At 40.7% G+C, this 26493-nt stretch overlaps 2 long non-coding RNA genes across 2 annotated transcripts; both read right to left on the reverse strand.

Annotated features, from left to right (window-relative positions):
* Nucleotides 1-20988: 20988 nt before the first annotated feature.
* On the reverse strand, nt 20989-22558 carry LOC130193450 (uncharacterized). The gene is made up of 2 exons (XR_008831652.1): nt 22399-22558; nt 20989-21585 (listed from the first exon to the last, which is right to left on the reverse strand). It is a non-coding gene; the product is annotated as an uncharacterized LOC130193450 (long non-coding RNA).
* Nucleotides 22559-22573: 15 nt separating this feature from the next.
* On the reverse strand, nt 22574-23546 carry LOC130193449 (uncharacterized). The gene is made up of 3 exons (XR_008831651.1): nt 23121-23546; nt 22952-23049; nt 22574-22813 (listed from the first exon to the last, which is right to left on the reverse strand). It is a non-coding gene; the product is annotated as an uncharacterized LOC130193449 (long non-coding RNA).
* Nucleotides 23547-26493: the final 2947 nt, after the last annotated feature.

The following is a 26493-nucleotide window of genomic DNA, read 5'->3' on the forward strand; positions in this document are numbered from 1 at the left end:
TGCTACTGCAAATAACACTTTACACATATTTAACACTGGTAGCTGGGTGAAGCAAAGCATGCTTAATCACTCCTGATGTGGATAAACCCTCCAGAACTATTTTTAGACCATGACAGAGTTTGTGTGGATGTCTGTGAAAAAGATGCAATTTGTAACTTTCAATTTCTATTTTTAATTTTGATGACACATTTTATTGAAACCACAATTAAAATGTTTCACTTGGACTAATAATTACTTGTGGATTACTGCACTTTTTTAAAATAAATAATATTGCCACATCTTAGCCCTGCCAAACAAGTAACATCGTCAGCAGTTAAATGTGCAACATGTGTGCTCTTGGCGTTGCACTTTTTTTTCCTTAACCTTACTGTACCGGTGTGATGGACACATTATCTGCCTTTACGGGCTGACTTGTCGAAGAGATTTGAAAGTCCTGAGTTTAAATTGGATTACTTTGACAGCAAGGATGAGCATGGTGATCCTTATATTTATTAGATGTGTAGGCTTTTCTCACACCCTCCTGTGAGACGACTGGAACGCCTTTGTTTAATTTCTGTCCCAAGCGTGTGACCTTATCACGTTCATAACAGTATTTTCTGTTTCTCTATCTTTGTGTCAGCAGTTTTGCAGGGTGAGCAGTCTAACATGGCCAATGTCAAGAAAGATATTTCAGTGGGAACTAATGGGGTCTCTTGGCGGCAATGGTGGACCACACAGATCACAGTGTGAACAAGCAGTCCGTATGAACACATTTACTGTGCATGTTTATGCACACATGGCATATATAGTCATTATTTGTGAATGGGGTTTCGGCTGTACTCACATATAGACATGTTGAGACACAATCAGATGTATCACTGCTCTTGAGTTCTGCCAATTTTGGATTGAGGAGCGAACCCAAACAAATCCAGTGCACGGACTGTTTCAAGAAGTGAAGCTGACTTTTATTGAATCAAATTGAAATCAAAATTGTGAAATACATGCCAAACTTCTGTAACCTTCTCTTGGCCTTCTCACAAAGATCTGAGCTGTTAGAGTTTCGTTTTTCACAGACATCTCTCCACCTCCACATACACACACACACACATACACACACACACACACACACACATTACACATAGACACACACACACACACACAGCCCTACCACAAAGTGCTGCTCTCTACAAATTGTTACATATTGCGGCAGTTACTAGATACAGCAGAAAAATGATTTCACAGAGCACTTATAGAACATCCTTACTTATTCCCCATAATCCACGATAGACCTGATGTTAAAAGGTCTTTGTGGTATTTTCCCTCTGGGCAAGTTCACTTTACACCTAGATTATGTTCAGGCTAGGATTTTAATCTACTTTATGGAGGTTTTTCTCTTAGGGTCTGTCCAATCTATTCTTTTAAGAGTAACGGAATGTTTGTTTCAACCCATTAGTTTGATTTGGCACAACTTAAAAACAGTATGATCCCACAATGCAGACAAGCCCAAGTGGCACTAACTCAGCACTGTGGCACTGCTTTCTTTGAGAAGAATAATACAGTGTGAGATTGGGGTCAGTGCCACCGGCCGTCTGCTTCAGCCATACATTCATAAAAACACGAGTGTTTTCATTTCCCTGTGCACGTTTTCTGAGCTATGTAATTACCCCTGTCATCTCTATCGCAGCCACCGCAGCCGAGCCAACAGAAATGTCCAACAGCAACCTGGAATTGGGTTAAAAAAAGATATCTTGGCTCATAAAATCCTGCAGGGAGGAGTTTCAGTCTGCTCTCTTTGTTCAAAGTGTGTGCTGCAGAAAAACTGTGGATTGCCCCAAGGGCTTAATTCTCTCTGTGTTCTGTCAGAGGAAGGGATGGGATTGGTGGGTGGCCCGGGGAATGCCGCACAAAACACATGCTTGTTTATGCTGCCTGAATGCAAATGATAGACTGAGGTCACAAAGTTGGAGAGTTGGTGAGACAAAAGGCGTCTTATACATGCACCATACTTTGTGGATGAGATTGGTGGTTTGGCTCCGAGGTTCATCATCACTCTCTAAAGGGTGTGTTTGATCTGTCCCCTCCTCGCCATGGTCGGATGTGCACAGCTCTGTTATGGCTGCTTCTTCTTTGCCTTGCTGCGTATCGTTAAAAATTCTGATTCTGAAAAGTTCAAACAAGAAGTCCCAGAGGAAGACGGCTGATTCTACAACAAAGCAGAGCGAGGGGTGGGGGAGAGCGAGAAAGAGAGAGAGAGCACCCCGCTGAGACTTCTCCTGCTTCTCTGAAAACTAGGGAAGGCGAGGGTGGAGTGTGTGTGTGTGTGTGTGTGTGGGGGGGGGGGGGGTAGAGATGGAGGGAAGAGAGGGATGTTTGAGTAGTTGATCATCCTCCCATCTCCTCAACAGCTGGGCAGCAGGTCGAGCCGGAGTTCTGAAAAGTGTGATCAAGTGTATATCTGTGTCGTTCATCTAATGTCAAACATGGAGAATTAAGTTCTGAGGAAGAATGTGGATTCATCTCAAAGCACACAAATTGAAAGCTAAGCGAATTTGTGTGTATTTGTTTTCTATTGCAAACACAATTGCTTACTTACGAACAAATAGGATGCCACTCTGTTTTATATTGTGTAAGAAAAATTCGTAGCAATGGTGGCAGGCGAAAAAGGAGTCTGAGCACCTCAGTCTTCCATCACTGCTCAGCTAAGACTTAATGGGCCACATTGCAGACGGACAGAGGAGAGAGAGAGGCAGAGCTGACCTCTCGGTTAAGCACATCAATTGTAGGATGTGGCGAAATGAAAAGAGACAGCCAGAGTGAGGGATGGATGGAGAAAAAGACCGAGGACAGGCAGAGGAAATACGAGAGATAAAAGGATAGGAAGAAAGTCCTGGAGAGGGAACACTCCTCCGTGTCAAGAGTGTCAAGCGCAGGAAGTGACGTTTTGATGACAGGAAGAAAAAAGGAGCAAATGTGGATAACATGTGAGGATGTCAATCCCTGAAAGGTTATTGCCTATTTCGGCACTTACTTTCAGCTCTGTTATTTCAGGAAAAAAAAATCTGGAGAGGAGAGTAGATTGATTTCACCTGCAGAAATATCTGTATGCATGCCTCCAAGATACATTCCTGTCTTTTAAACGATTAAAGTGAATGCTTTAAAAAGCCAGTTGAATGTGTTGGTGCTCCATCATGTCAACCTGAGAGATATAAAGCCATTGAGGGAGGGATAATGAGCACATCAATGCTACATTGTCCTCAGAGCACTTTGTCGTCCCTCGAGAGAATAGCAAAATACCAACCATGTATCAGTAAAGTGAGACTTAGCTAAATGAATGTGTGTATGGCATTCAGAGTGATACTGTTACTGAATCTTTTGCTTGCATGGGACACCCCATTGTTGGTTGTGAGCGGATGATGAGAGGGGAGGAGGATAAGGGGTGAAATAAATGGGTAAGGAAGAGAGTAATAGAGGGGGGTCCCAGTCCCCTGGAGAGCCTGGTCCAGCATTAATCTTCTCCCTTTGACAGCTCCCTGAAAGTTTCTCAAGAAGGGCCATTTCCTTGAGCTATTATAATGCTTCACTCAAGCACAGCCCCTATGCTGAGTGTTTGGGGGAGGGAGGGAGGACCGGATAGATAGAAGGAAAAAAAAAGTGAAGAGGTTTGTGGGACCTCAGCAGCAGAATATAAGGGACCATTTAGTGGATCTAGAGCAATATGTCACATGGAACACATAATGGAAGGTAGGTCTCTTATTTGGGATTTGCAATGCTGTGATATTTCATATCAAATGCCTGAAACCCTTGACCAAAGTGTACTATGCCCTAATCAAATATAATGTAAGCTACAATCAATTTAGACAAACAGATTTTTAACAACAACAGATTTCTTCCTTTCTTCCACAGCACCCAAACAAATAAACTTCATAATTCTCAAAATTCTGACCCTTTGTTTTTTTTATTACCAGCATTTACTTTTACTTTTACTTTCAATACTTAAGTACATTTAATATCAGAAAATTACTTTTGATACTTAAGTACAAAAAAAATCAGATACTTTAATACTTTTACTCAAGTAGTATTCTCATAGGTGACTTTTACTTTTACTTGAGTAATTTTCCAGTCAAGTATCTTTACTTTTACTCAAGTATGACTTTTGGGTACTTTATACACCACTGCATTTGATGCACATGATTTTGTTTGACAATTTAGGGAATACGTCGTTTTTTAACAAACTCCTGTTTTCAAGGTTAAGGAAATTACTTTGCTCAATTAATAAATCATATTTGTCATTTCACAAATTAAAAGCCACATCTACCGCACCCCTATATACCGTATCCCTTGTTTGTATAGTGCTGTTTTAGAATATGTATGTCAGTATATAGTAATATTTAGTACGGAGCACTGCATCAAGAGACATACAGGAGTCACACCATGTGGGTTATGACTTTAATCACTACTCTATATCTAAATATTGTGTGATATGTTTTGGTATTATCCAGGCAGCAGGTATATTCCCAACATGAACAATGTCACGCTTGTTTGAATCAGCTGTTTCTCTGAGCCGTGACTCTTTCAGAAGATGATTGTATTGGTTTTCAAGCCGGTGTGTGCTCGATGGGGTTCCAGCAACCATTTTCAACGTGCGTTCAGCGGGCCATCCTGCAGTCAGTGTTCAGATGCCGCTGTGCTGTCACTCATTCAGCCTTTTGTGAATATCTTTTGTGGTCCTCAGTCTACAAAAGATGCACACAAGAACATGTCCTGGGAGAGTGGGCAGAGAAATTGTTTCCTTTTTTATTGCCTTTAATTATCTCCAAACTGGGGTGCATGCAAGGGATTGCTACTCCTCTTTTGCTGGGGGCCCCATCACCTCTCAAAGAACTGTGTACTGGGGAAACAAATACTCATATTTATGCTTGCAGCCATTCCTTATATGTTTAGACACAATCTCACACATTTACATTTGTGCATATGCGTACCCACTATATAATATACACATTGTATAGTGAAGACTTAGAGTCTTAGACCAACCAACATGTCAAATCCCTAGTGAGGCCTAATTGTGATACAGTGAGGCCCAATCAAGCAGACACAAGTAAACTGTGATGCAGCACATTGACAATGGACAGTACATTTGACTGAGCGTTTAGTAATTCAGCTGAGAGGTGGGAACTCATAAATCTAATGGTGGCTGACATCAAAAGTCTAGCCGGCAATGTCATTTCAGTGTGCTTAATGACTCGTTGTGAGTTGTTAAGAAAATAATGACGCCTGTAAAGTTGAACCGTTTTTGATAAACAAGCAGAAGCAACTCAGTTCCCCAAATAAAACACAAAATGAAAAACTAAATTTCACAAACAGCTGGCCTGGGATATATAAGTGCCTAGAGTAGATCAACCCTCAAAAGAATAACAGAGAAGACAGATAACCTGTAGGTGATATGTGACCGTCTGAGAAATTGATATTTAAGTATCAGGCCTCACTCTCCATGTTCCATACCATCATTCAACAAGGGGAATCAGAAAAAAAAGAGGACAGATTGCAGCCTGAAGATCATAGACACATTTTCACCGTCATGGTGGTGGGGCAAAGAAGGTATCTTCTCTGACCCTGGAGTGCTCTGCTCATCAATCTTCAGCAGGTCATCAAATGGGCAGGGACAGAGGAGGCCAAGGCAATTGGATTCGCCAATCGTGATGGATCCACTGCTTGTTGCTGGGTGGGTTTTATTTTTGGGAAAACAATGGGACAGAGGATAGGGTTTTTAGGTTTTAGAGTCTGTTGTGTGTGAGAACATATTTTGACTTTCTCTTGGGTCTGTAGTAAAAAAGTGTGTTTCTATTTTATGACAAACACACGCACACACACACACACACCTACACCCCCCCCCCCCCCTCCCAACACACACTCACACACACACACACACACACTCACTCACTTGGCCTTTAAACAAGGTCAAGCCTGTAACCGGGTAGCAATCACAACTCATTAACATCCATTGCTCTGGATATTGGCTTGGACAGACCCTCTGAAGCCGATTGTCTTTAGACGTTTCAAGCCTGTCAGTTCCATCCCAAACAGCCTGTACAGCTGAGAGACATCTGCTGCCCAGAAAGACAACTCTATCTGCTCCTCCTATTCCCACATCTGCCTTCAATGATCTACCACGCTCAGAACAAAGGCTGAATTATACTTCTGGATCAAGAAATTGCTATAACTTTTCACTTCCAGTTCCTCAGTCAAAAAGTCTCTGGCTTGTTTGGTTAAATGCCTGAAGTAAGGTCTGTGGATAACACAGCCAACAGATATTTTAACAATACGTCAATGGATACCCCTCTCATGAATTTTTTTACTTTAAAGGCGAAAAAATAAGGTAAAACTAAAAGGTGGCCAAACTAATCTAGAAAACAACATCACACTTTCACTGACTCGTTATGTATACTTGTGTTTATGCTAACTTGTTTTAGTGGTGTTGAACAAAACGTGCAAGTATCATAAACTTGTTTCCAAAATCCCAAATCTAATGTAAAAATCCGATTGCCATTTTAATAATAATAATAATACAAACGCTTTTTTAGACACTCAAAGACGCTTTACATAGGGCATAGACAAACAGAACAAAACTCCTGGCCAAAAGTCTTTATCTCTGAAGATGGTTGTGTGGTGCATTTTACATGCTTAGCAACTGCCTTTATATTTTCTCACATTGGCTTAATGTTACAGAGCTGCAACAATGGCGCTCAGGAGAAAGCTTGGAATGGAAATTGCATTGTGAAAGGGGAGAGAAAGAAAAGAGAAAGAAAGACACAACTTAATGAGCGCAGTGTGATCGATTTCATGAATTGTTTGAATCTATTCATAAAGTCTCTTCGGATTACACTAGGGGTGACCCTCCATATTTTAAAGTTTATCAATTCCATCTAAGACACTTGTTTTGTCACAATGACGGAAAAATGTGTCAATGAAACAACTATCAACTATCATTTATCACTCATAAATAAAAATATAGATATTTAAAAATCAAAGAATAGGTCGTTATTTATCAGTGCACTCACATAAGAGCAAAGCATTATTTTATCTATGTAGATGTATTTTGAATTTACGAATGATGCTCCAAAAAATCAACGAGTGAAGGCGCAAAAATGTCTGTTTCCTTTTGACTGTCCATCGCTCCCTCGTTGTTTCCGCTGTGTCTGTGGATTGCAACAATGTGGAAAAGGTAATTATGACCTGAAGTTTTATTACAGCCAATCAAGCAGCATAAGAAACCTTGCAAATTGTTCGCGCCAGTCGATCCCATGCAAAGTCAACGTACAGACGCGAGTGTTTGTGGTAGACGGGCGGCGCGTTTGATGGAAAATTTAAATATTTCAATTTTGGGGAAAGATTTGCCCGACACAGAGTTGAGAAAGCCAATCAGCGTTGAGACGCTCCACCGTTGGTGAATGTAACTGGCTGCTGCTGCTCTAATGGCGCTGGATGCAGCAGTTATTCAGACACAGGCTGTGTGAGCCTACGGGTGATGTTATGAACCCGAACACAAGGACGTTAGATGTTTTCCGACTATTGTGGGATGTCCACAACAAGTATAAAGCAGAACTAGTGATTGGTTCTTCCATGGTGGATGGCGGAAATGATAAGCCCCGGCCATTCTAAGGCGTAAATGGAGCGAGTGAAATAGAAATAAGTAGAAAAGTCTGACAGAACATTTATCCGAATACATTCAACACGACCATCGTTCCAGGTCACTATAAAAACACCAAATTATTTTACTATTATTTTACTTGCACACATTCTGTAAGGATGGGGGCATGTATACGCCTGGGAGTTTTTTGGCCATTTGGGCCACTTTGGAGTTTTACACGTCTTGAGATGTTACCGTTGACATCCACACCCTTGTTTTTTTCCACATTTCTATTGCATCCTTAGTCATATCTAAACTGTGAGCAGGTTGAAACATTCTGGTGGGACCTACCTCGTCACTAAGGGCAAGCAGCATCTCACAGTCAAGATTGAATTGACTATACGATTGATCTACTAAGATGAGGAATTGAGAAGAAACAAGAACAATTTAATTAAAGTAGTCACAGACAATGCCTCATGGTAAAATAGTGTTTGAGTGGCAGGCAGAGCTAAAGGCGTATCATTATTCTCCTCTTAGGTAGCTGCCAGTGAGCAAGTATAGCGGAAGCACAGTTAAAATTTATTAGATATTTGTGATTTAAAGTCATATTTTTTTTTTTTTAAATATAAAATAAATTAGGAAATAATGATGTGCCAATATGGTACATTTTTCATAACTCACAGAATGGATGTATTTAGTGAGCAGCCTGAGTAGATGGGATAACCCAATTCTTCTGGACATACTCCATAGCTTAGCTGGAATCCAGAAACTCCTCGTCTTTGTAGTGTGAAATCCGGAGTCTGGCTGGGTACAGGAGAGATACCGCAGGGCCTTCCTTCCCACTGCAGTCAAACATTACAACTACAGTAACTGTCTGAGGCACTGCAACTCATCTTCTAGACGAGACTTCTGTGAATCCAGTTTCCCTGTTTCTGTACTAACTAATACACATTTGATCTAACCTTTGTTTTTTTTGGTATCCCATATTTTTTATGATTTGATCTTCTGATCACTATCATATGATATGTTGTCCAGTAGAGTTTTCATAGCTTCACAGCTTCCATTAAAAACTTACAAGTCCAGCTGCTGTCTTTCACTTTTATTGGAAGTGTGTTTAGCTCACTGCATAGCTGAGCTCCCACAGTGAGGGCAGGAGACAGAAAGATACACAGAGCGAAATACGGACTTTAGTGTAAAATAAACCCACTTTATTAATCTCATAGTTCCAATTTATCTCAAAAAGTATGATGATGTTTTGGTTCTTTGAAGGATTAAAACATTGATATGTGATTAGTGTGCTCTGGTGCTTGTTTGCAGTTTAATATGGGCACATTACCTATTCATTCTCAAGCTTCTTCATTCAACAGGTATGCTGTTCCCCTGGCCATGACCACCACACTTGAGTGCATTCACATAAATCAGAACTAACCAAGCAACAATCATCATTTGAGTGAGATGATACAGTGCATTCGTTTAAGCAGGAATCATGTCCTCATGCCGAGTGCCTGTTTATGCAGATTCAGAGAAAGGAAAGACTAAATTGTAGCCAAGCAGAATACAAGGAGGGTTAAAGGGGGTCATAACACATGAACATAGTGAAATGGTGTAGACAGGCACTGTCACAGCGAGACATGAGAAGGGGAGGTGTGTGTCTGTGTGCTGGTGGTGGGTCTGACTGCTGTGAGTAATGGCTCCTCTCTGACAGGGCCTTGGGAAATGGAGTCGAAGAGATCGATACGTTATAATGTTAACAACGATCCTTCCTCCCATTGTGCTGCCCGAGACAAAACTATTAAAGATCCATCCCGTCGTCACCATCCACTGCCAACAGCATACAGAGAGACAAAGGGCATGAGAGAAAAGGCAAATAGAGGAAATGAGAGGAGTTGAGATTTGGAGTCTGCTGGAGTCCTCCAAAGCTGCTCTGTAAAAAAAGGGTTTGCATTGTGTCACAAGATGTTCACTCCCATTCAATGACGAGCCCGTTTGTTTGTCATGCACTTGTTGGTTATTTGCTTTGATCGATTTGGAGCTCGATGCAATGTGTCTGGCTCTGGATCCTCTCTACCCTACATTGATTACCCATTAACGAAGCAATATCGGCAAACGTTTTTTAACGTTTCTGAAAACCTGGATGATGCTTCTCTCAAACACCAGGTTGGTAGTGTATTTAAAAGTAAATATTTTGACGAGGATTTTGTTTAGAATCACATTGTACATCTTTGGGAAAATAGCTTGAAACATATTTGGATAAGTTTGGTTGAGGAAGAGAAGTGCCGTGGAACGTTGCATCGTCTCAGAGAGGTTTAAAAGTGCTGCCTTAAACAGTTCAGCCTGTCACTATCTCCCAAGGGAAAGTCAAGTGGAGAAACATTTGTCGTTTTTCACCAGGGGCCTTGTGTATGTATGTGTGTGTTTGTGTGTGAGAATGTGCAATCTGAGTGGCCCCTCAGACCAGGATGAGCAGTGAGTAGTGACGACAGCTAACGTCAACCATGTCTGATGGGCCACATGTGGAATTTTCATTACAGAGGAAAGTCAAACAGTCACACATGCGTGCAACACCATCTGCATGACGAGGATGAATGGGGGAGATATGGTCAGCTGAAGTTGGGCAAAGTCTCAGCTGCCCCAGGACCTCCTGCTTTTCACCACCACCCACACATATTAATGTTTATGTATTTTTACCGGAGTGCACAGGGAGGATAGAGGTTGCATTCTCAGCGACTCACTTCAAAAAACCTGGCTCATATCCTCTCAATCCCTGCTCTTTTACTATCGAGCAAGCAGTGACACTCAAAGTAAAAGCATGCACACAAATATCCAAACATGTTGATGCACCAATGGATACAAATAGGTTTCCCCTCCCCCTCCCCCTAGCCCCTGTCTATGCAATCAGGGGCATTGCAGGACCCCTGCAACCCCAGCAACTGTACATTCTGAGGTTTTACGATCTTGACCTCATATGTAAGTGTCACAGAGTTGCATTGAAGGGGTCAGCTTAAGTGAAAGGGCCCCCGCTTGTCCTTCCTGCTACGACCCCCCAAGCTGTGGACACAGATCAAGTTGCACCCCCCCCCCCCCCCCCACCCTCCTCCCTCCCTCCAGATGTGAGTCAGGGGGAAATCCTGAGGCTCTAGTAATGTGTGTGGGTTGTAGGGCACACTCCTGTGTCGGCAATGTCACACCCCCTGGCACTTGACGCCACCGACCTGTCAATGAGATGGATAGGCCTGCGATGCCGATATAATGTTAGGGTGGGGGTGAGGGTGACACCGAGCACCTCTTTAGTAGCTTGCCCTGAAGCACCCAGTCACACCAACGTCCCTGAAGACCGCACAGACCCTCGACTCCAACTCCACCTCAGAGGTCCCTCAACGCAGAGGTCTTTATTAGCTGCTTTATTTCAAACCCTGCGTCCAGACAGAGCTGTTTTTGTCAGCATCCCTCCACAAGCACAAGTCTTACCACATACAGACGGCCAAGCCCCCCCCCCCCCCCACCCTCATTTCCCCAATGGTCAGACACTGCGTTCGGTTCAGATCAAAAGAGGTCTAGATGTTACGATGGTATGGCTGTGTACAGTCAGGAAGCCCATGCTGTTTATAATTTAATTCCCTGTCTGTTTACCTTATTGATTTTTATTGGCAGGCTGAATGTAGTGAGGATTGTATTTCTTGTTCTGAGTGGCCAGCTTATCAGATTTTCCCTTCACACTGACGTTGTCAAACACTGAGCACAGGTTGAACATGAAGCAGGCAATAAGTCAATACAAAGACCAAAGTGGTAACACTTAGAAACCTTTCAAACCATCTCCCCTCCCATTGCCGCTTGAATATTTAATATGTCAGTGTCTGGTGCTCTAAATCTCAAGATGGCTGCAGAGCATCTGTCATTACTAAGCATGTGCCAAGTCCGTTCTAATGCAGGATTGAGTTTGCACGTCAGCGGGTGTAGATTTATGTTCAAGGCACAGAGTTGTGGTTAAATTCCAATCAATAAAGTATGATAAGGAGGTTAAAGGATTGACCTGTTACAGGAATCAATGTCCTCATCTATAACCAGTTAGAGAGATTTAAACTGTCTTCGAAGTAAAGTTGGTATTTATTTCTTAGAAATGTTGAAGAGTAGCATTTCATTTTGCATTATAATCTAACCGGCTCTCTGATATTATGATTTGCAATCATTCTATACATCCTTGTAGCATTTCAGGGAGCTTTAATGAAATCGGAGTGTGTGCTGTGGTCTAGAGATTTGGTACGGGAGAATTGGTAAAGGCTTTTGCTGATAATTTTTCCATGAAACAAATTAGTCAGGGGACTTTCAGAGTGGATTTCACTCTGCAAGTGAGGCGAAACCCTCCCCACGACAGGAAGACGAGACACGCCACAAGTTGCTTCATCTCACACAGACACACTAACGCATGTTCACACACACGCAAGAAGATATTCAGACAGACAAATGCTCTCAGACTGATAGCTTGGAACACACAGAGCCAACAACATTCCTAGCAAACCCCAACACACAAACCGTCACACTCGCACAGCCTCTTAGAGGATATAACCTAACCCCGACCCAGTCACATTGCTCCCACATAGCAGAGCAAACCTAATGAGTGTATGCTGTGTTTGAATTAATGCCCATGTGTGGCTGGGGTTTATGGGAAGCATTATAAAGCATGTAAATATCTGCAAATACACACACACTGACACAAAACACACACTCCAACCAGAAGATATTCCCGCAAACAGACAAATGTGGTTGTGGACAGACTAATGTACCCACACATTACACATTCCTATAAATATACACGCATTCTCAGGGGATATACTTTCTCCGGGGGTGAATCTGCTGAGTGAGAAACACATATATCAACGTAAGCTCTCTGGGTGTCACAGATAGAAGTCACAGGACGATATTGGCATATGTTTGAGCAACAAGGCATGCTGACAAATGTAGTTGTGTTGTTTCCTTACAAGACAGGTGTGGCTGTCTACTGCTGTACTTTTCAGTGTGCCACACACACAGATGTATAATGTTTCGCTGTGAGGAATAGAAACTAAGATTTAAAATAAAGAAATACTGTAGTTTATGATCAACCAGTAATTAGCTGTTTGGGTTGTGCCTGTTTCTCAAGAGGCCGTGGCAGGATAGGTGGACGCTCTATTAAGAATAGAACAGAGACATGAAATATTACCAGGTTCTGAGTACCCAGATGTTCATGAATCCCACATGTAATAACATCAACACACATACACATGCCTGGGTCTTTAAAATACATATTTGGACCAATGGTAAACGGGGCCGTATGGACTCAGAAGATAATGTTACACTTGTATCTGAATTAAATTATCCAATGCTATCTCAGTTCTCACAAAAGCAGCAGGGCCCATCTGCAGAAATCAGACAGTCTCTCTACAAAGACCTGTCAGTTTTCATTGTTTAAAGCCAGCCCCACCATCCAAGCTTCAATTCAATAAGCACTTGTGTACACAATGCAGTTTCATTAACTGTCACACATTTTATTGAAATCAATAAAGCTAATTTCATTGAAGACATTATTTGACTGGTCTGAGATTGGCATTAGTTACAATGCACAAGGCAGTGAAATTAAAGTTAGAAATTATGGTTGTTATTTGCCCCTTGTTTTTCTCTGTCAAGCTGATGGAAATTAGAGATACAGGAATCTCAATGATGGCTCGGAGCTGTTGACATTCTCTGAAGACTTGATTCCATCCCACTTTCTTTTTTTTAATCTCTCATCTTCCAAAAATTAAGATATTAATAACCCCCCTCCCCCACTGAATTGAACCATACTTTCCATAAATACAAAACACATTTGGTGGGTGCTCTTCTAGAACAGTAACATCAGACTGCAGGCAAGTCTGCTTTGTTTCTGCAATCAGATCTTTAAAAGAGATTATCAACCCAGGTATCATATTGTGTGTGTGTGTGTGTCCATCACCACCCTATTTTCAGGGGTTGCTGTAATAAAGATTGAGGCTTCAGTAACTACATTGCTACACTGATGACGCTGTTTTCCAATGAGGAAGCAGTCAAAATACAATCTGAGCGTCAATACTGAAACACAGCTGTAGAGTTGGAATCTCATTTCAAATTATTCCTAAAAATGTGGTTCGGATTGCATTTGGAAAAATGTATTTCTTTTTAGATTTTTGCAATCCAGACTTTCTAAAATCAATCTGGTTAGGCCAAAAAAACCTGATTTGAACTTGCAGTCGGAACAAGGTTGCAAAGTTGCAACAGGAAACTCAAGTGGGTATCTTGGTGGTAACGGTATCTAACCTATTTTAAAACAATCCTCCCTTTGTTTGACTTGGAAATAATATGGAACAGTGTGATGCATTTTCATTGGCGAAATTCCTATGGCTGCTTTGTAAAATTGTAAAACTCTCCCAACTGGCTTCTTATCCAGTCCTCTACTTTGATCTATCAGCTGTTTCAAGGCCTTAATTGCCACTTAATTTGTGTGACCAGCAGAGCCTGAGGTTGGAGGCCAATCAAGAAGCAAAGCTCAGTTGGGTAAAAACAGTGACCCACTATGTGACATAGTTGGTATGCATGCCCTATTGCCCCACAGAGTTCTTCAGTTCAGTGGCCCCCTGATGCCCACTAAGCATGGGGTCCCTGTGGAAGAATGGAGCAGCACAAGCATTGGAACCGGGGACCAAAGGGCCTTAATTAGCAGCGTTGGTTGGGCAACAAAAAGTTGGAGGAGCTCTATAGAACAGAAAAACCCTGTGGTGAGTTCTGCTTAACTACTCATATTGTAAAAGCGCTCTTTCTGGGGTCAGCAAGCCAATAACAAACTTCATTATTTCTCTGACTCTTAACAAAAGCATGTTCACTACAAAGAAATGCATATATTTACATAGCGGGACTCATACCAGGATGGTCTGACAATGCTGTAGAAAAAAACTGCTTTGTTTTAATCAATGCCTCCACTTGCTTTGCATATAAACAATGCATACATTATTGGGACACATCTGCTAACTGGTAATGCAGCTGTCCAAATAAAAAATTATGCATTGAATTTGGGGCCATGTTTACAGTGAGTAAAGCATGGAGCTCTCACAAGCATGTTTATATGGAAATTAATTAACAGGAAGAGAGGGTTTATGAAATCTTGTCCCCAGACATTTGTTGAAATGATATAACTGTGTGTGGTAGTTTTGTGTAATGGAAGCCCAGTCTGAATATCTTGACAGGATACGTGACCCAAACCTCAACAATCAATGTCAAAGTGTCCTTGGGCAAAGCAGTCAACACAATTGCTCCTATGACTTAGCTCTGTGAACAGTAAAACACGGCAACACCGACAGGCAAAAAATCGTATCGTGAATATTCGCTTTTGAATATGAGGTAAGGGTTCGACACAGGAATAATTCAATGTTAAATTATAAATAGTGTTTAATATAGCGGGCACTGTGAAAGAGAAAGCATATACAACAAAAGTTAATAATTCAATTGCTTATGTTTTTGTTTATCATAATGATAAACAACACTGGACATTTTAGAAATGTTGTAGTAAAATGCCTAACAGGATTATGTATTGTTTATTTATTGTTAGTCAAATTATGAGACTTTCATATTGTCATTTAAAAACGTTTTTAGTTGAAGATGGATGTATATCTTGACAACTTTGACTGCACACTTAAACTAATCATGCAGAGAATATACTGAGAATATATGTATTTTGTTTACCAATCCAAATGTCTTGAATTCAAAATGATCTGAACTATTTTAATTGATCTATATTCAATGTTTGCATTGTATATAATTTTAATATGAATGTAAAAAATAAAAATACTAGATACTTAATAGCCCTCAAAAATCAAGGCTGTGACAATCACAACACATTTTGACATTTAACAATTCCCAGCAACCAACTATTCTTTGTTATTATGATCAAAGGATTTGAGATGCACGTGTGACTGTGCTAAAAAGCTTAATTCCCACTTTTTCCCTGACTTTTACTTTTGCACCAGATACAGCTGTAAACCAGATCTCACGCTTGTTTTGTTTCTAAATATTTTCAATGGAACCTGTTATCTCCACTGAAGCAAGGATAAAACTGTGGAAGTGAAAACCAGGTTTTTAAGATGCTGACAGTTGCTGTTGAGACATCATGCCATTGAAATGGAAAATAATATGCCTTCCCATTCAAAAAGTGAAACAGAAACTGAGAGCTAATGGGGTATGGTAGAGAGGTACAGTATTTTTGGATTGGAAACAATTCAACCTGGTGAGGACTGTAGACATAGCTAAATTCACAACATTTTATTTTACTTTGAGGTTGAGGAGTATAAAAAAAGATGTGAACTGCTGACATTAAATTATTGGATTGTTCCAAGCAGTAGTCAGGCATTTTTGTCTCTGACCTTGGACTGGACCCCAAGGCACAATCTCTGCAACTGGCTTAAGGTGCGTTCACACCAAAAGCGGAATTTTTTTTTCGCATGACCGAATCCCATGAAAAGTCAACGTCCAGACGCGTGTGGCTGCGATAGACGCGATATTTTCCCGGGCGGCGCATTTGGGGCGACGCGATGTGGGCGACGCGTTTACAGCGAGTTGAAATATTTCAACTTTGAGGCGGTCATCTCGTAACTCGGGCCAATCAGCTCTTGAGTTCCGCTCTCGTAGCGCTGGAAGCGGAAATCTTTCAGACGTAACAGTAACTTCATCGGTGAAAGTGACCGAGCTGTGTGAGCCTACGGGTGATGTCATGAACCCAAACACGAGGGCGTTAGTGTGTGGGATGTCCACAACAAATATAAAGCAGAACTAGTGGTTAGTTCTACATGGTGGAAGAAGGAAATGATAACGGTCTTTACGGAGACGAGACACAGAGATAAGCCCCGCCCCTCACGGAGCGTCTCGACGCTCATGGTGAGAACACGGTGAATGGTCGAGCGAGTAAACTTACGCGTTTTGGGCGAAGAAGAGATGAGCTTTTTCTGAAGAACCCATATTATTTTTGACCGTACTGTTTAGGATCATCTTGCTAGAAGGGTCATCATAGAGTGCCTCGACGATGACGTAATGGGTGGTAAGTTGTCCGCTAGCCACATCATTGTTTGGTCCCCCAGCTTGCTAAGCCCCGTGCAGAATCTGAGCCGGAGTAAATCCCTTACTAAGAACTGTTTATGAGTCACATTTATAAATGCTTACTTCTGACCAATAGGAAGCGACAGCCCAAAAAGTGTAAACATATATAGCACCACCTGTTCGCTTTAGAATGTGTGGGCCAAGAAGTCTGGCCCTTGTCCTTATCTCCTGTGTCCTGGGCCAGGTGTAGCTGAGAAAGACACCGGGCCAAAATTGACGACGCGGTTCTTCCAAATCCTCAAAACAACAATGCTGGTTCCCGAAGAGGTTAGCGTAAATGCTGAAATAGCATCAGTCATATCTTAACTCCAGACTATGTCTTCTCCCGACTGGCTTTGCTAAGGGTTTGATTGACCGATGATTAATCCAAGAGATCCTGGCCTTACCCAAACGTTTCCAATGACAGCTTCTCGGTTCATTCTGTGTAACAAACCAGCTAGCATGTCAGGTTAGCTCTGGCGTTGTTGGGTAAAATTTCAAGAGGCATCATTGTTCATACTAAATATGAATGATCTTGATTTATTCCGCATTAACGGTTGAACAGGAAACTGATACCTGCCGGCTTGTCTGTGGCTGGATAAAAATAACTATTATGCAGCAAAGAATGTTTACAATCTCTCCACAGCATCCCTTTGAGTCTTATTGACCCTTCAACCTCATGCCCACTTTCACCATTATCTGCTCGCAAACCTATAAATGCCAATTGCAATGTCTTTTTTACCATTTCTCCTCTGAATGCAAGATGTCAAAGCTGTTGTCTCCCTTTCTCTCAATAAATGATTTTTAATACAACATCATTAACTTTAATTGGAGCAATGCTTATTATTACCCCACACTTGTGCACAGGAGTGTTTTTTTTATTTTTTTATCTCTGCTATAATTTTATCAGCTAAGCTAGCCAGGATCCATTCCCATCCCATGCTCCATCAGCCATCTCCGAATCAGCACGCCACTTGAATCGGATACACCTCATATATGTCAGTGCCAAGGGCCATTACCCTGACATAGAAATACAGGTACTTAAATGTAACTCGGCTATAGAATGTACATAATATCTTCTCATAGAGCATCAGAGTGGCATTTATTGGTGTGTAGAGGAGGAGAGGGGAGCAGAGGAAGTGAAACATCTCATATGATTCTTGGTGTGTCTCACCAAAGCAATTACATTCAAATCAGACTGTTTCCCCTTTGCTGGTGCTTGTGAACTGGGGGTAGTTCTCCTGCAAACCATTGAGCTTGATTTAATGCAAAGCATTTGCAGTACTTGGGTCACTTTGTTGCTAGTAAGAGAACAAAAGAAAAAGTTCAAATAGATGCACCGCAAAGGAGCATTCCTGCTGTTCTAGAATAATCATTTCCTAGATTACTTCATGGTGGCACGCGTCAGGTGCGCAAATTACTCTGCTGCCATCAGCATCTCCATATTCTTATGCTCATTGTCTGTGGAGCTTTCACAATAGAAAAATGGCAAGGCAAAATGAACACATCTTCCGGCAGCACATGAATGAGAAGCAAAAAAACTCAATAGCATGCCTCATGTGATTCATGATCAATGCCACAGAGAAATCTAATAAAGGGCAGGATTTTGCTCAATGTCAACCTAGGTCAAAGTAAATAACGTGAATAGTATTGTCTTTTTTCCAGGGTGGAATAGTCCAGTCTAGACATTATTCCTTGTATCGAATTTCATAACCAAGAGGGAAGCTCAGACTTTTCTGGACCAGAATGAATACAACAATTTGGACGTCTTTCCTCTCTGTCACTGCTGACCAGGAAGGATGACTTGAGTTAGGACATTGAAATCGTCTGCTTGAGACTCATTACGAGTTTTAATGACTCTACACTGGAAACAATTGCCCTAAGTTTCTCTGTTGCCGGTTCCAGATCGCCTTTTTTAATAGGCAGGATATGAGAGCTTATCCAGGGGTACGTTTTTAATAAAACATGAAGAACAGAACAGGAACATGCTGGTTTTCTTCTTGTTTCTTTTCTTGACAATTTCCTTTCAACAGCTGCACTTTAATACTTGGGATGACCTTGCTTTCTTGAAACACACTTTTGCTTTCCTAGGACAAAAAAAAAAAAGAGAACACATCATTAGCCTAAAAACACCATATTTAACTACTTCATTGACTAGATGAAAAAATAAAGAGCTGGAATCCAAAAACAAACATTTTTATGTCAGTGACATACTGTCGCCTCTACAAATCAAGGGTTTCAGTTTAGGATATCATCAGAATATCTGCTATACTAAACATGGGGATTTACTTCATTTTAATATCGAAACATCCACTTATTGACATTGGAATGTTTGCCATGTGGCTGCAAATTTTATGTTGTTTTCATTTGCATTAAGAAAATCGACCACGACCTTGAACGAATTTCCCCCGTACCTTGTTCTATTATTTCATTTATATCAAATACAAAATGACTCAGGAGCATGGGAGAAGGCAGACCACACAAACTAAATCCCCCCTTCCCAGTTCCTGTTCCACACTGGGAAAGCAATTGCAAACATTCAATGTAAACAGATAGGGCTGATAGTAATTGAATTGAGTTGAACTGACACAGACCGTGACAGGACGTGTTTCCGAGTAGAGGCGCTGCGCCTGATGTTCCCTCTCCACTTCCACTTGCATCCCTGGATCTGCTGGTATACACAAAGAGGAGTAGCAGGAAATCCCAAACTGTGAGATGAAGAGAGCAGGGAGTCAAGAAGAAAGAAACGGTTGTACTTTGTTCAAGGTAGTTTGTGGTGTTACTTTTATAATAAGCAGTCGTTGGTGAGATGTGATGAGATGAGGCACATGGAGGACGAAGGAGGGAAAAGGGATTGCAAGGAGAAAAAGATGTTTGAAACGAAGCAACGGTGAGGCAGAGAAGGAGGATGAGGAAGAGTAACCAAGGCGAAAGAGAGCCATACATGGCTCATTTCAATACATTTTTTGCATACATACTGCAAAAATTTAGCCTCCAAAAACAAGAAACAAATAAAATAAAACGAGGTAATATTACTTGAAATAAGCAAAATTATCTGCCAACAGAACATGACAATTTGACTTGCCAAGATTTCTTAAAACAAGTAAAAGTATCGTCTTGAAGAACCCACAAATATCTTAAAACTAGTGTAGCCAGATGAAAAACAAGTACATTTTAGAGATGCTCCGATCATCATTTTTGGGGCCGATCACCGATTACCAAAATCATGATCGGCCGATTGCCGATCACAGAATGGCAGGGGAATAGTAATCTTTCATCTATAATCTAGCAGAGTTCACTTTGTTTAAAAGGCTGCCGCTATCAAACAGCGGTTAGTCTGTTTCATGTCAACACTCAACCCTTTGGGATTCATTCAGCGCAATGCCCCCCTATTTTATGTGCACAATTTGTAGAAATTAAACTAACTATGAATAAACTGTATTGAAGAAGAAGAAAAAAAACATGGCAGTGCTCACTCACAGCGAGTGATGGGAGACATGGCATCGAGTGCAGGTGCTTTTGCTGGCCGTCCACGGCTTTTTGGAAGTACACTGCAAAAACTCGGCCTCAAAAAACAAGAAAAAAAAGTAATAAAATGAGGGAATATTACTTGAAATAAGCCAAATTATCTGCCAACAGAACAGGAAAATTTGACTTGCCAAGATTTCTTAAAACAAGTAAAAGTATCTAGCCTTGAAGAACCCACAAATATCTTAAAACTAGTGTAGCCAGATGAAAAACAAGTAAATTTGTCTTGATACAATGAAACAATTTAAGAATTATTTTCTTAATATGTAGGAAAATGTGCTTAAATTCAGCAAATACAAGTACCATCATCTTGCAATAAGGATATATGTTAGGCATTATATCTTAAAATAAGTAATGTTACACTAAAAACAAGTACATTCGTCTTGATACAATGAAAAATGTAAGAATTATTTTCTCAATATGTAGGCAAATGTGCTTAAAATCTGGAAATGAAAGTACCATCATCTTGCAATAAGGCTATATGTTAGGCAATACATCTTAAAATAAGTAATTTTACACTAAAAACAAGTACATTCATCTTGATACAGTGACAAATTTAAGAATTGTTTTCTCAATATGTAGGAAAGTTTCCTTAAATTTAGCATCCAATGCTCATGCAATATTCTTGGAATATCATGAAATTTACAGAGAAAAATACCATAATATGCTTAAAATCAGTAATTTGACAATGTATATCATACTAGAAATGTGTAGTTCTTCTGTAAACCCAATGAAAAACACAGTACAACTGTATAATATATTATGGTACTTTATTGAAAAGTTCCAATTAACGGTGAACATACAAGACATGACAGTAAGTTTTGTAAAAACAACAGTTATGCTGTAAACTTTATTACAGTTACGGTATTTTATTACAAAGTTCAAAGGAAGTTGCTGGCAACTAAAGTCACCAGAATTCCTTTGCAAAAACATGGTACAGTGTATAACAATAGGTTGGCATTGATTTTACAGTCAACATTTGATTATTGTAAATTACAAATGGAAATATCTTAATAACACCTTTTGGAAAACAAGATACAAACCATCGTTGATGAAAACCTTAAGAAACTAACATTCTGTGAAAAACAGGTTGAACTGATCCACTCACATGTGTTGTATACTCACAAAGCATTGTTGAGATCTTGAAGAAACAGGATGTGGACATGAAGGATATCCCATGAATAAGCAAAAGATTAGCCACTTGCCCAGAGTTGATGAAGAGCAATGAGTCTCTGTGTCCAGACTTGACTGAAGAGGGCACCCAGCATGGTAGAGTCTCACACAGACTCAAAGTTCAGGAAGTTCTTCTTGAAAACTCGTATGTTGACATCAGGTGATCCTCTCTGCAGCCAAAAAAACAAAGCAAAGGCAAAGTTAGATTGATGCAGTGCTTGAGCATGATGCTGAAACAGATACACATTCACTGCCTTCTGGTAAACTGAGCTCCAATGATAAAGTCACCTTTATAGTTAAACAATATTAATAAGTCAGGTTCAATGTTGAATAAGGACATATTTTAGCATAAAGGCATCATTACAATGTGTTACATGTCTGTAATCTTGCAGCCTACAGATGAGTCCACTCAGGCAATCAAGACCATCATCACGTTTCACGTGGTTCGGGTTTCCAACCAGGGTAACAGCCCATCCAATTAATTCCATCATTTAAAAACATGTTTGTATTTTTTTAAGATACACTAACATAAAACCTTTTGATGTACCCCTATAAGCAATAACACAATTTTTATTGCAAAAAAAGGATAAACTAGATTAGTCGAGCCTGTTGTGGATTTGTATAACTGAAATACTCAGTGTACAATAGCTGATATATCTTCCTCCGCCTTACATTTAAATTGTTTTAATGAGACCCAGTCCAATTGCAAACAATGCCCTCCTGCATTTATCATTACATTTATAGTACATGTCACCTGTGTGCAAAGACAGAGTTGCAAACCTATTTAGGGTGGATTTGGGAAAGATAGTACACATGACGATATGCCATAGAATTAATTAAACGTTTCTGCTATACGTTGGAACTAAATTTAAGGGGGATATCAGTTCAAACCACAATAAAATTAATTGAGGATGATCAATTGAGGGAGGTTTGAGTTGTGCTTGCACCTATCATTTGCTATACTGAACTGCATCACCGCTTACCTCGATTTAGCCTCGACAAGACTGGTGTCTGAGTCATTAGGTCCAGACTGAAGACAGGTGGGGACCGAATCTCCTGCAGACATGCCATGATGTTCAGGAAACTGGAACTTAAGGCAGGCGTAGTCATCATTACTGCTTGAAGACTCACAGGTCAATCGGTTGTCTGGCTGACATGATTCTCTCTACAGCCAGAAAAAAGACAATTGAAAAGATTAACAATAATATAACTTTAAATAGCATTTACAACATGACAAAGTGGTTACAACAATAACAATTTATTCTGTTGTTAAATTAACACACTGAACTTAAAACCACTTACCACCGTTTATCCTTGACAACTTGCATCTGATCATGGGTCACACTGGTGGAACAGCAAAGAAGGTGTTGAGGTTCATGCTGGTAGTCGTAGTCACACCTAAAAAGAAAGAGTAAGGAGATAAAGGACAAGGGGAGGACATACATCCTCTTCAGTAAAACCAAAATCATCTCAAGCATCAATTTTTGCTCTTTTCAATGCCAAGGTTGTAAATCAAAATGAAAAGGCTAGATTCACACTCAAGTGCCCCATGTTGTCGTCATCATAGCGGCCAAGGTTTGATTTCCGGTGGGCCCTTTGCTGCAGATCCTCCCCTGTGGTGCTTGTGTGCGTCTCTAACTCAAATAAAGAAAAAACATCTTAAAAAATGTCATGCTTCTTGCATTTAAATGGATTATAATCTCACCGTGTTGCTGGGTGTCATTAAGGTCACGAAGTTGTTCCATCCAAATTGGATGACAATGTCTGAAAGGTGGCAGGAGAAAATAATTAGCATTTTACGATAAACTAAATGTTCTTAATTATCTGTACATAAATGTAAACATCGACTCAAAGGACACTCTTTGGTGACGTCCTCATCTGATAATGTGGACGGTAAATGAAGATTTGAACATGAAACCATCCCCTCACTGGACAGCTCACGGTGCACGGAGCTTCTGAGGAGCTGTGAGCTGTCATGTCCGCCACAGCGCAGTTATAAGCGTCATGTTAACAACAGTCACGTGAACAGAGTCCCGACCACGTCAACAGCATCAAGTTAAGAGCGTCACGTTAACAGCCGTCCCCACAGCATATGACACAGCGCAGTATAAAGCGGTCACGTGAACAGTCCCCACCTCACGTGAACAGACCTGTACAATAACGTGTCTGGTCACGTGACTGTCCGGACTGACCGCTCCGGTATATGTGAGCTTGTCTATACATGTCTGCTTGGAACCAGTTTCAAAGCACTTCAATAAAATGGTCGTTATTAGATGAAGTGTGTAGCACGTGACCCCTCAGGTGTCTTAACCCACCTGCCACAGTAATGAACCTATAATACGAAAGTTAGCTACACATTGCCTGAGCTAACATGTGGTAAAGTAAGCTAATGTTGGCTCCTTCAACACAGAAACCGACAACCTACGTTACATCGACGATGTTAAAGAAACGTGAAGACACTGAACCATCAGATAGCTAAGTTAACTTACTCTTGACGTCCAAGGCGACACAGAACTGCAGAACACCATGCCTCGAATTCAAAAGTAGCTACCCGCTAGCTCACACGAGGCTAGCTCAACTCCTCACCAGAGAGCCGAGTAGAAACCTCAAAGTGTCACTAACGTTGCCCGTTCAATACAACGTTACTCTCTGAAATTAAATTAAATTGGCATTCTTACCTCAAGAAGAGCTGTCATGTCAGGAGGCTGTTGTTCAATCTGTGGCGTGTCGTGAGTCACTGAAGCACGAGAGCAGCGCGCAGCTCAAACTGCGGAGAAGTGGCGCGAAACCGGGTTCAACAGTTCAATCTGTGATCGTTGCTTTCTGATCACTGCACCTGGCCTCGCCTTTGAACTCTCTCTCTCTCTCTGTTCTCTTGTCTGTCTCTGGCTGTCTGTGCTGTTTCTTCTCTAGTAACTAGATTATTTGAAGAATACAATACAATAAAATAAAATCGAAGGACAGGACATATTACATTTAAGAATTTAAATAATAAAGGACATTTAAAAAATAATAAAAATGAAAGTAAATACAGTGTATCTAAGTGTATATTAAGTGAAAGCGGTGTAATGTTCATTGATGTTGTTCAATTTGAGGAGGATCTGGCCAGAGGTGATTTATTGTAAAGTCTAATAGTTGCCAGGAATGTTCTCCTGTAACTGGAAGGTTCTCCTGTATCTGGAAGGTTCTCCTGTATCATGAAGGTTCTCCTGTATCAGGAATGTTATCCTCTATCAGGAATGTTCTCCTGTATCAGGAAGGTTCTCCTGTATCTGTCTTTGTGAAGCGGAGCTGAAGCAGTCTGTTGAAGAACGTGCTCCGCTGTCCCTGCAGTATAGGTGGTGGAGAGGGTGCGGTCCATGTTCTCCAATATGGACAAACATTTCTTCATGTCCTCCTCTCCACCTGTTCCGGATAGTCCTCTTTGCAGCCAATGATGGAGCTGGCCTTCCACACCAGTTTAGTGAGTCGGTTGGTTTTCTCCAGTTACAATGCTGCTCCCCCAGCAGAGTACGGAGAAGTCCAGAGCACTGGTCCAACAGCCTGGTAGAACATCACCAACATCTCAGAGCACTGGTCCAACAGCCTGGTAGAACATCACCAACATCTCAGAGCACTGGTCCAACAGCCTGGTAGAACATCACCAACATCTCAGAGCACTGGTCCAACAGACTCGTAGAACATCATAATTGAGATTTTTCATATATTACAAACATTTGAGGACTTCCTTGAAAACCTTCAAAGGAGTGCATTTGTTTTCTTCTCGTTTTTTAAACCGCTACCAAGCAGGGATGCTAAGTGCTAGATATTGCCAGCTTACATGGTTGGGCCCCATTTGGGAGGGGCTACAACCTGGAAAAGAAAGCTAAGATCTGACATGTTTAGAAAAAAAGAAGCTAAAATCAGCCCAAACTCTTAACAGGGTCTCAGATTTACAAAGCCACACACCCTCTTCAAGTCCTGGATTTCAGACAGCCAATTAACTTGTGTGGGTGTTTTGGGGGAAATGTCACCCCTTCATCTCATTGTAGGCCCTGTCTTGAGTGTTTGTGTTCAATTTTGGATATCCAGGACTAATATTTAGGAGATTATGACCATTTTTGCAAAAAATATGCGAATATAAGCGAATGAGGCCCAATTTGACCATTTGGACCTTTTTTGGGGGCCCTTAAATTGCAGCTATCAGTCCCAAACTTTAGGGTATTCAAATTCAGATGTCCCTCTAGAGGATCCACATCTCTAAGTTGCTTGAAAGTACGAAAAATTAACTAAAAGACTGGTTTTAAGGATTTTCCTCTTGTGAAGGTTTTGGAGGCGATTTCACCCCATGACCTCAATGTATTATATTTAGGTAAATATTATATGTAAGGTTAATTTGAAAGACAATTAGGAGGTTACGGGTCAGTTGGCTGAGTAGTGTGTGTGTGTGTGTGTGTGTGTGTATGCATGTGTTTAAAAAGATGTTAGTGTCAGAATTTATTTTAATTTATTCATTATCATTTCTGATTACAAATATTTGACACAGTGCTGTCGTTGATGTAAATTTTTTAATAAATAAAAGTACACTTGTTCTCTGATCTTGAGAATTCACATTTATCTTTTATTGAAGAGGGAATCTGACAGATCTGCTCACTGATGTCATCGAAGGTATAGGCGCCAAAGTACTGAATGGTAATATGTCAGAATTTGGACTGGTGAAAAACATATTTCCTTTTGATTCCAACGTACAAGTAAAATACCATCTTGGAGATAGAATAGAATTGCACAACAGTTCAAATGACTCAGTGTTTTCCCCAGATATGTCTATTATATACAATTGTGTTCTGTATTTGGTCTAGGAATACATAATTGCTCCGCTGTGTTTTAATATTGACACCAAAACAATAAACTCCATTGAGTTTTTATTAGTGCTGTGAAAAATAACGCGTTAACTCAGTTAATTAAATTACAGGTTTAACTAGTTTTTTTTTTTTTACGCATTTAACGCATGCGCAGAATGAGCTTCCAATCCGTCTGTTGTTGGTCGTCTCTAACCAGCAGCATGTCATTCTGTCTCTACGTGTCGCGTTAACACGACT

Source organism: Pseudoliparis swirei, chromosome 5, assembly GCF_029220125.1.
Source record: "Pseudoliparis swirei isolate HS2019 ecotype Mariana Trench chromosome 5, NWPU_hadal_v1, whole genome shotgun sequence".
NCBI classification, from domain to species: Eukaryota; Metazoa; Chordata; class Actinopteri; order Perciformes; family Liparidae; genus Pseudoliparis; species Pseudoliparis swirei.